The sequence below is a fragment of the Lolium rigidum genome, chromosome 1, assembly GCF_022539505.1.
Source record: "Lolium rigidum isolate FL_2022 chromosome 1, APGP_CSIRO_Lrig_0.1, whole genome shotgun sequence".
In the NCBI taxonomy this organism is placed as follows: Eukaryota; Viridiplantae; Streptophyta; class Magnoliopsida; order Poales; family Poaceae; genus Lolium; species Lolium rigidum.
This window is the reverse complement of record NC_061508.1, coordinates 230,503,222-230,514,342: the sequence shown is the minus strand read 5'-3', so window position 1 is coordinate 230,514,342 and position 11,121 is coordinate 230,503,222.

Here is an 11,121-nt window from a genome sequence, read left to right as displayed (position 1 = left end):
TGCATGGCAACTACTAAATATTTCATCTGTAGTTGGGTGATTTGACCCTCTTAGTAACTAATTTAGACTATTACTGGAGGAAACAAGCTTTAGATCTTTTCGACTCTTCAAATTAGTAGCATCACGGGGAGCTACTATGTTGAGAAGATGCACGATCAGCCGCATGCATTTTTTTTTCTTTAGAGGACTTTTGGGATGAGTACCAATGTTGGTAGGTGATACCAGATTAATTGGGCGCTTACCATTAGGGTGATTTATCCCGCTTAGTTCCTGATTTGACATGTTTCCACGTCTTATTTTTTTCAACGGACATGCGAGGAAAGCACTTACATTGCTAGGTGATACCAGATAGATCAGAGCTTTCCATTTCGTATGACATGGTCAAGATTTTGTAAAAGAATAATTAAATGTAAGTAGCTACGGTTAGGGTGAAGAACAAAAAAATTCTAATATTTCACTCCTTATTTCACCGGAGGAAATGCATCCCACACATCGTTGACTATTAGAATGGAAATTAGAATTAAGATCCGCAAGAATTTCCTTCTTTCCCGCCTCCTTGATGTTAGTCAAAGTAGCTAAATATAGGGCACAAAAACTCTCACTAGCAAGACTATGTGACATTAAATCCTCCACTTGTTTGGAAAGATAATCAACAACTTTTATCATGGTAATGTGACTATCACATTACCAGATAAGTGCTAGATTAGGTGAGTTATTCAGACCTTCACATGTATCTGTTGGTTCCTATAGACATATGCACACATATATTATGTAAATTCTTCTAATGACCATTAGCCCATTTTCATATTATTAGTAAGATATGTTTCTACCATATCATGTGTCACCTGACTAATACTACCCTCGTATTGAGGGCATAGCACATTTGTCATTTATTCTGCAACCACTTATTTGAAATGAGCAAGTAGTGTTTCCTTTGCTTCTTCATATAATTCATCCGCTAGTAGTGAACAAGAGAGTGATGTCAAACTATCTCCTAGGTTGACATCAACTATCATATGCCTGCTAGGTCCTACTGCAGAAAGGGTAATCCATACCCGATCATGGAGCATCTGTTAGTTGCAAAACCATCAAAAGTATTAACAAATCTGGAAAGCAACAAAAAAATGTTGATTTTTGTATGTGTTGCACACACAATCAGTCAATCAAACCCCAAACCCTTTGCCATCGAACATACATGTGTCTCCAATGGTAAGGATGTCCACACTTAACTAGGAACATTTTTCTATTTTCTTTCGCCATTTTAAAATGTAGTAAGAAATTCATATTGTCAAATGACACAATCATGCTTTTCACCTGGTGTGCCATACACATGATCTTGGCACATTATCCATGTCCTTGACTCCCTGTGACACATTATCTCTCGCCACCACATCCTTGACTTGACACATTATCCCATCATCCTTATTTATCCAAGGACACTTTCTCCATATGGTTCCCCTAATTTCATTCTAGTGAGTCCTTCTCTCCCGCCTCTTCCATCCCTAGAAATGGTATTTATCCTTCTAGCTCCTGCACCTTAAAAAAATAATTAGGAGATTTGAGTTTTCTTATATGCAAACGAATCAATCGCTCTAGAACATAGGCCAAACGAATATGACAAACGGGACAATTGCCACGCCATATCCATATAGACAAGCACATCACCAATCCTTACCCTAAATTTTCTACGGGTCTACACCACTAGGATCACAGGCGGAAGCTACATCTAAAAGTGTTCATAAATTCTAAAAATTGATATTGAATTAAAAAATGGCCAGCGTTAGGGGGGAGATGGCAAGATGGACTGTGGCTGCTGTTGAGCTCGTTGTGTTTGGGAATTTGGGATGACCAAGGGGAGCGAGTTGAACATCTTTTTTCTTTCACTACTAGGAAAAGGCTTATAGCCGCACTCCTTACCGCCGGCGAGTACGATTTGAAGTGGCCGGCGGTAAGGCATTTTAGGTCCTCCTCGCGTTACCACCGGCGGTTTGGTTTTGAAGATGCCAGGGGTAGTCTAATTACCGCCGGCGAAATCAATTCGCATGGGCCGGGGGTAAAGTGAGGTCCTGTGGGCCATTTGGGCCAAAACTATCGCCGGCGTCTATGATTCATTTTCGCCTGGGATAAAGGAGACCATGACCCAGGGGAAAAGGAGACCAACCGAGTCAGCCCCCGTCGATCTCATCCTCCTCCTTCCCCACACGCACACGCTCCCTCCCCGCCCGCTCTCCTGCAGGTGAGCCCGAATCCGTCCCGATTCGCCGCCGTTCCAGCCGATTCCGCCGCGCCAAGGGCTCATTCCCCTCACGCAACTCCCAGCGCCGCCTCCCCTCCTCCCTCACCCAACCCTGCCCTGCGCCGCCTCCTTCGATCTCTCTTCCTCCCCGCCGTCGACCTCTCTCCCGTGGCCTTAGAGCTCTGCCTGAGGTCCGGAGCAGCAAGGCAAAGGACGGGCGTGTCCAAGGGCTTCCCGCGGCCGCTGATGGCCAAGCTCACTGCAAGGCGGGCCGGCGACGCCGCTCCCTCTCGTCCCCGGCGATCGTGGTCTTCACCGTCCGTCGGCTGGGCCTCTAGATCCGGCGACGGCGGCCTCTATCAGCCACCTTCTTGCGCGCTCGGAGCTGGAGACGAAGGCGACGGTGGCCGTCGCGGTTCCGCCGGGTCGGCGCCTACCGCATCAGCGCCATGCCGCGGAAGGGGAGCCACCAGGAGCTCGGCAACTTTGCTCGCTGCTTCCCCACGACCTAGGTCAGACTTTCCTCCTATCATCTTCAGTTGCTTCTCTGCTGCAAGAATGCATCGCTGCACTGGCTCATGCCGTTTCTCTTCTGTGCTGTGCTGTGTTGAGAGTTGAGACAAGGCTGTGCTGGGCTGCTGCGACCTACCGGAGCTACTGCCAGCCGTCGTCGTCGTCGAGCGGGATGTGCATGCGGCGGCGGGATCCAGATCGGGAGCCATGAGATGAGACTTGATCGCTTTCGCTTTTATTTTCAGGGTCCTTGATGTAAACTTGTAGTTCCTGGCTGTACTATTTTTATGTCTGGACTTTTCTGTAACTTGTACACAGCCTGGCGCTGCAGATGCGCCGCTCGCCATGCTTTTTTTTTATTTGCAAAAACTGGTACCGCCGGCGAATAGCTAAGGGAGTAGGGAAAACGCCGGGGGTAATGGCCAGTTACCACTGGCGAGTTCGAGAACGCCGGCGATAAGGGGTTACCACCGGCGAGGTGATCGCCGGCGAATGCAAAAACGCCAGCGGTAAGACATTTTAGGTCGCCGGCGGTAAGGCATTCCCTAGTAGTGTTTTTTTCTTTTTCTGTTTTATTAGGGCAGCGGTGTTCTCTCCCGGATTGTCCTTGGGAGCCTCTCCTATTTGAAGCTCTTTCCTTCAAATTGGGGATGACGCCCACGTCGCGCACTTTACTGGGCGGACCCAAATTGTTCGCTCCCTGTCTAGCTTTAACCGTTTGCATGTGAGCGGTGAAGTTGAATCACACCCCCACGGTGAAACCCTATATGCCGAAAATGTCGGTGGTTACCGTGCGTCGCACACCCCCGCGCGTGGTATATGCCGGCCTGGTCCGTCGAGCTCATGTTATTTCTTTGTTCTATTTTTCTATTTTTTTCTATTTTAGATTTTCTTCAAAATAATAAATGTGCATTTTCTAAAAATATTGAAATTCAAAAACTTTTCACTTTTAAAAAATCAAATGTAAACATTTTTCGAATTTAAAATATTCAAATCTAAAAATGTTTAAATTCAAAAATGTTCAAATTTTAGAAATGTTCATATTCGAAAAGTATTGCATTTTAATATATTCGTTTTTGAATAAGTATAATCAAACTTTTTTAAAATAAGTTTCTAAAAAATATCATGTCCTTTTTGAAAAAAATAGATTTAAAAAATTGAAAAAACAGAAAAAAGCTAACCTGTTCTATTGGGCCGCGACCCAACTAACTGCACAGGGTGTACGACGTTCCAGGACGTGCCAAGCCGCCGACCAGGTCGAAGTATAGGTGCTCACCGCCCCACCTGGCATGCATGTTGTCCTTGCGATACATGATGCGTGTCGTGTGTGATTCACATTCTTTTTTCCGCTCGCATTTTGCCACCGCTTCTTTTGCTCACGAATAACTTTCGGGTTTTCTGTTTCTTTTGAAATATGCGTGAAATCAATAAGATCATGGAATTAAAACGTTCACAAATTTTAAAATGTCTATGGAATAAAAAAAGTGTTCATGGATTCTAAAAATTGATATTGAATTAAAAAATGTTCACATAGATGTAAAATGCTTATGAATTAAAATAAATGTTGATGGATTTAAAAAATACTCACTAATTTGAAAAATGTCGGTGAATATTAAAAATTTGCACGAAACTAGGAAAAATGTTGGCGAAAATTAATAATATTCACAAATTTGAAATATGTTCGGGGATTAAAAAGTGTTCATGAATTCTAAAGTTCTACAGATTTGAAATGTTTGTAAAGTAAAAAACTATTCACCGGGTTTAAAAAATATCTCTATAGTACAAATAATGCATGGTTCAAAATACTTGTTCATGCGGTTCAAAAAATTCAAATATTACACATAAAAATCTATGACTTTTGAAAAGAATAAACGTTCACTAGTTTCACAGAATTTGATTGCTAGGTTCACAAGTATTCACGTATTTCACAACAAATGATTTTTAAGATGGTTTCAAAAATAAAAAGGGAAACATGAACAAAAGACAAAAAAACGCATGAAAGGGAAAATAGAAAGAAGAAGAAACAAAAACAAAAAATATTAAAAGAAATGAAAACAAGTAGAGAAAAAAAGAAACTAAACATAAATATAAAAAATGCAACATAAAACAGAATAAAAAAGCTATCAAGGGAAAGCATCAAAAATAAAAAAAACAACTATACCTGAGCCAGCGCACCCAAGTCAGCATCGCTTCACCCATCATTATTACTTATCCAAGGATACCTTCTTCATATGGTTCCCCTAATTTGATCCTAGTGAGTCCTTCTCACTTGCCTCTTCCATCCCTAGAAATGGTATTTATCCTTCTAGCTCATGCACCTTTCAACAAATGATTAGGAGATTTGACTTTTCTTATATGCAAACAAATTAATTGCTCCAGAACATAAGGCGATAATTATCATGCCACCTAAGTTATCTCATGCCTAAGAAATTGCTCTGAGCATGACACCAAGTAGCTTAGTCATCCATGCAAGTGAGGAGTCATCAGATAGGTGTCACCTTACTATGCATTTCAAAGAGACATTGACACTAAGTAGCTTCTTCACACATGCAAGTGAGGAGACATCACATAGGGGTCATCTTCCTATGCATTTCAAGGAACTATAATTAGCTCACACGTTTAAATGAGTGTAATTTATTACTTCCTCCATTCCTAGATATAAGCCATATATATTTTTGAGAAAACAATTCAGAATATAAGGTGTATTGCGTTGCCCCATAAGATTAAAAGCAGTATACTGATGGAAAAAATCCACCACACATTTATCCACATAAGATTAAAATATATGGTTTGTCGATCCTAAATTTAATTATTGAGATTTAAACCCAACATATTTTACGTAAAAACCGTCAGGTAGATTTTGCGACGAGTTAAGCTATAACGATCGAATAATGAAAATCTTCGCTACCATAAGACCTGCATCAAATAGGGATTTTTTGCGGTAACTCATGCTTCTTAGTGTGTAGCCCATCACTGGAGGAAACAATCTTTAGATCTTTCCGACTCTTCAAATCTGTAGCATCACAGGGAGCTACTGTGTTGAGCACGTCCACAATCACCCGCATACGTCTTTTTCTTCTTCACATGACTTGTGGGAGAAGTGCAAATGTTGGTAGGTGATACCTGATCAATTGGACGCTCATTTAACCCTCTTAGTGACTTATTTAGCCTATTATTGGAACAAACAAGATTTAGATCTTTCTGACTATTCAAATTAGTAGCATAAGGGATCTACTGTGTTGATCAGGAGCACAATCAGCCACATGCATCTTTTTTCTTCAGAGGACTTGTGGGATAAGTACCAATGTTGGTAGGTGATGCCTGATAAATTGGGGGCTTATCATTTGGGTGATTTGTCCCGCTTAGTTCCTGATTTACATGTTTTAACATCTTATTTTCTTCAACGAACATGTGGGAAAATCACTTACTTTGCTAGGTGATACCGGATAGATCAGAGCTTTCCATTTCATATGACAAGGACTGGATTCCGCAAATGGATAATTCAATGTAAGTTGATGATGGGATTCGTAGCATAGAAAACAAAAAATTCCTACCGCAAGAACGAAAACCAAGCCAAGATGCAATCTAGAAGATGGGAGCAAAGAGAAGATCATGAGACTAAACCTCGAAGATTTCCAAAGCCTACGAGATTAGATCTCGTTGTTGCTGTAGTCGATCACTTGCCGCTTTCGAAAGCGCGTAGAAGATCTTGAAGGTGCCACAGTCGGGAAGCACCTCCGTACTCGGTCACACGTACGGTGTTGATGACGACGTCCTTCTCCCCGTTCCAGCGGGCATCGGAAGTAGTAGATCCTCCTCGGGATCCCGACAGCATGACGGCGTGGTGTCGGTGGCGGTGGAGATCTCCGGCAGGGCTTCGCCGTAAGCACTACGGGAGAGAGGTGGAGGAGGGAGGTGTGCTAGGGTTTGGAGAGAGGGGGTGTCTAGGGCGCCGGCCAGGGGTGCCCTAGGTGGTGCGGCCAAGGCTTGGGCTGCCCCCTCCCCCTCCTCCTCATTATATAGGTGGAACCTCCAAGGATTTGCCCAAGTCTTCGAATAAGACCCCAATTCAAAAACTGCCATATGGACGAATCCTACTTGGGGTGGAACTCTCCCCTTTCCCTTGGTGGGGTGTGATGACGCGTGAAGCACACGCCCGTTGGGAACCCCAAGAGGAAGGTGTGATGCGTACAATAGCAAGTTTCCCTCAGTAAAAAACCAAGGTTTATGATGTCTACGCACGCTTCTATTCCTGTAGACAGTGTTGGGCCTCCAAGAGCAGAGGTTTGTAGAACAGCATCAAGTTTCCCTTAAGTGAATCACCCAAGGTTTATCGAACTCAGGGAGGTAGAGGTCAAAGATATCCCTCTCAAGCAACCCTGCAATTACGATACAAGAAGTCTCTTGTGTCCCCAACACACCTAATACACTTGTCAGATGTATAGGTGCACTAGTTCGGCGAAGAGATAGTAAGATGCAAGTGATATGGATGAATATGAGTGGTAATAACAATCTGAAATAAATATGGAAGCAAGTAAACATGCAGTAGAACAGTAAATAAACGGTGATTCGATGTTTGGAAACAAGGCCTAGGGATCATACTTTCACTAGTGGACACTCTCAACAATGATCACATAAATAAATAACTTCTCTTCCTTTGTGCTACTTCAAACACTCTCTTGTTGGATAACAAACACCATTCATTGTGTAGGGCTACAAGAGCACCCTCAAGCCGGAGTAAACAAGCTCCACAACTTCATAAAGGAATCACACACGATGCGCACACTCGTCACCGTCACATCGTGGAGCGTAATTCCGGAGTTCATATTAAAGTAACCTCTAGAGTGCATAGTAATAGTTAACTTCATAATCTACAAGAGATTACAATCATAACCTACGCCAAGTACTACATGATGCACACACTTGTCAACATTACATCATGGAGGAGGAATAGACTACTTTAATAACATCACTAGAGTAGCACATAGATTAATAGTGATACAAAGCTCATGATCACATAAAGATCACACCATGGGAGAGAGAGATGAACCACATAGCTACCGGTAGAGCCCTCAGCCTCGGGGGAGAACTACTCCCTCCTCATCATGGGAGACAGCGATGGCGATGAAGATGGCGGTGGTGTCGATGGAGATGACTCCGGGGGCAATTCCCCGTCCCGGAACAGAGACTTCTGTCCCCCGAAACGGAGTTTCGCGATGGCGGCGGCGTCCCTGGAGTCTTTCTAGAGTTTCGTCAATTGGTATCGGGTTTTTAGGTCACGAGGGGTTTTATAGGCGAAGAGGCGGAGTCGGAGGGGCAACATGGCTCCCTCACCACATGGCGGCACGGACAGGGTGGGACCCACGCCCCCCTATGGTGTGGGTCCCCCTTGGCCCTCCTCTGGCTCTCCTTCGGTGTTCTGGAACAATCCGGGGAAAATAAGGCCTTGGGCTTTTGTTTCGTCGAATTCCGAGAATATTGCCCGAACAGCCTTTCTGGAACCAAAAACAGCAGAAAACAGGAACTGGCACTTCGGCATCTTGTTAATAGGTTAGTTCCGGAAAATGCATAAAAACATTATAAAGTGTGAGCAAAACATGTAGGTATTTTCATAAAACTAGCATGGAATATCGGAAATTATAGATACGTTGGAGACGTATCAAGCATCCCTAAGCTTAGTTCCTACTCGCCCTCGAGTAGGTAAACGATAAAAAGAATAATTTCTGAAGTGACATGCTACTAACATAATCTTGATCATACTATTGTAAAGCATATGAGATGAATGAAGTGATTCGAAGCAATGGTAAAGACAATGACTAAACAAGTGAATCATATAGCAAAGACTTTTCATGAATAGTACTTTCAAGACAAGCATCAATAAGACTTGCATAGGAGTTAACTCCTAAAGCAATAGATTCTTAGTAGAAAGTTTTCAAGCAACACAAAGGAGGATATAAGTTTCAGCAGTTGCTTTCAACTTCAACATGTTTATCTCATGGATATATCTCATGGATAATTGTCAACACAAACTAATATGATGAATGCAAATAAGCAAGTATGTAGGAATCAATGCACACACTTGACACAAGTGTTTGCTTCTAAGATAGAAGGAAGTAGGTAAACTGACTCAACATAAAGTAAAAGAAAGGCCCTTCGCATAGGGAAGCATGGATTACTAATTTTGTGCTAGAGCTTTTATTTTGAAAACATAGAAACAATTTTGTCAACGGTAGTAATAATTCATATGTGTTATGCATAAGACATCCTATAAGTTGCAAGCCTCATGCATAGAATACCAATAGTGCTCGCACCTTGTCCTAATTAGTTTGGATTTACATGGATTATCATTGCATAACATATGTTTCAACCAAGTGTCACAAAGGGTACCTCTATGCCGCCTATACAAAGGTCCAAGGAGATAAATCGCATTTGATTTCTCGTTTTTTATAGATCTCAACTAAGGACATCCATACCGGAACAACATAGAAAACAGATAATGGACTCCTCTTTAATGCATAAGCATTCAACAATAGATAATATTCTCATAAGAGATTGAGGATTAATGTCCAAACTGAAACTTCCACCATGATACATGGCTTCGGTTAGCGGCCCAATGTTCTTCTCTAACAATATGCATACTCAAACCATTTGATCATGATAAATCACCCTTACTTCAGACAAGACGAACATGCATAGCAACTCACATGATATTCAACAAAGGTGTAATAGTTTATGGCGTCCCCAGATACATGGTTACCGCTCAACAAGCAACTTATAAGAAATAAGATACATAAGTAACATATTCAATACCACAATAGTTTTTATGGCTATTTTCCCATGAGCTATATATTGCAAAGACAAGGAATGAAATTTTAAAGGTAGCACTCAAGCAATTTACTTTGGAATGGCAGAGAAATACCACATAGTAGGTAGGTATGGTGGACACAAATGGCATAGGTTTTGGCTCAAGGTTTTGGATGCACGAGAAGAATTCCCTCTCAGTACAAGGCTTTGGCTAGCAAGGTTGTTTGAAGCAAACACAAGTATGGACCGGTACAGCAAAACTTACATAAGAACATATTGCAAGCATTATAAGACTCTACAATGTAGGTAGGTATGGTGGACACAAATGGCATAGGTTTTGGCTCAAGGTTTTGGATGCACGAGAAGAATTCCCTCTCAGTACAAGGCTTTGGCTAGCAAGGTTGTTTGAAGCAAACACAAGTATGGACCGGTACAGCAAAACTTACATAAGAACATATTGCAAGCATTATAAGACTCTACAATGTCTCCTTGTTGTTCAAACACTTCACCAGAAAATATCTAGACTTTAGAGAGACCAATCATGCAAACCAAATTTCAACAAGCTCTATGGTAGTTCTTCATTAATAGGTGCAAAGTACATGATGCAAGAGCTTAAACATGATCTATTGAGCAAAACAATTGCCAAGTATCGAATTATTCAAGACAATATGAAGCATTTTCTGTTTCCAACCAAATAGCAATGAACGAAGCAGTTTTCAACCTTCGCCATGAACATTAAAAGTAAAGCTAAGAACACCAGTGTTCATATGAAACAGCGGAGCGTGTCTTTCTCCCACACAAGGAATGCAAGGATCCGAGTTTATTCAAACAAAAACAAAAATAAAAGCATACAGACGCTCCAAGTAAAGCACATAAGATGTGATGGAATAAAAATATAGTTTCACTAGAGGTGACCTGATAAGTTGTTGATGAAGAAGGGGATGCCTTGGGCATCCCCAAGCTTAGATGCTTGAGTCTTCTTGAAATATGCAGGGATGAACCACGGGGGCATCCCCAAGCTTAGACTTTTCACTCTTCTTGATCATATTGTATCATCCTCCTCTTTTGACCCTTGAAAACTTCCTCCACACCAAACTTAAAACAAACTCATTAGAGGGTTAGTGCATAATCAAAAATTCACATATTCAGAGGTGACACAATCATTCTTAACACTTCTGGACATTTCACAAAGCTACTGAAAGTTAATAGAACAAAGAAATCCATTCAACATAGCAAAAGAGGCAATGCGAAATAAAAGGCAGAATCTGTCAAAACAGAACAGTCCGTAAAGACGAATTTTTTAGAGGCACTTAACATGCTCAGATGAAGAAGCTCAAATTGAATGAAAGTTGCGTACATATCTGAGGATCACTCATGAATTTTCTGACAGCTAGAATCTTTTCTGAACAGATCTAGTATCAACCTTACTATCAAGACTTACTGGCAACAATGCAATAAAATAAGAAGAGAGGTTGCTACAGTAGTAACAACTTCCAAGATACAACAAAACAGTAGCAAAATAAAAACATGGGTTATCTCCCAAGAAGTGCTTTCTTTATAGCCATTAA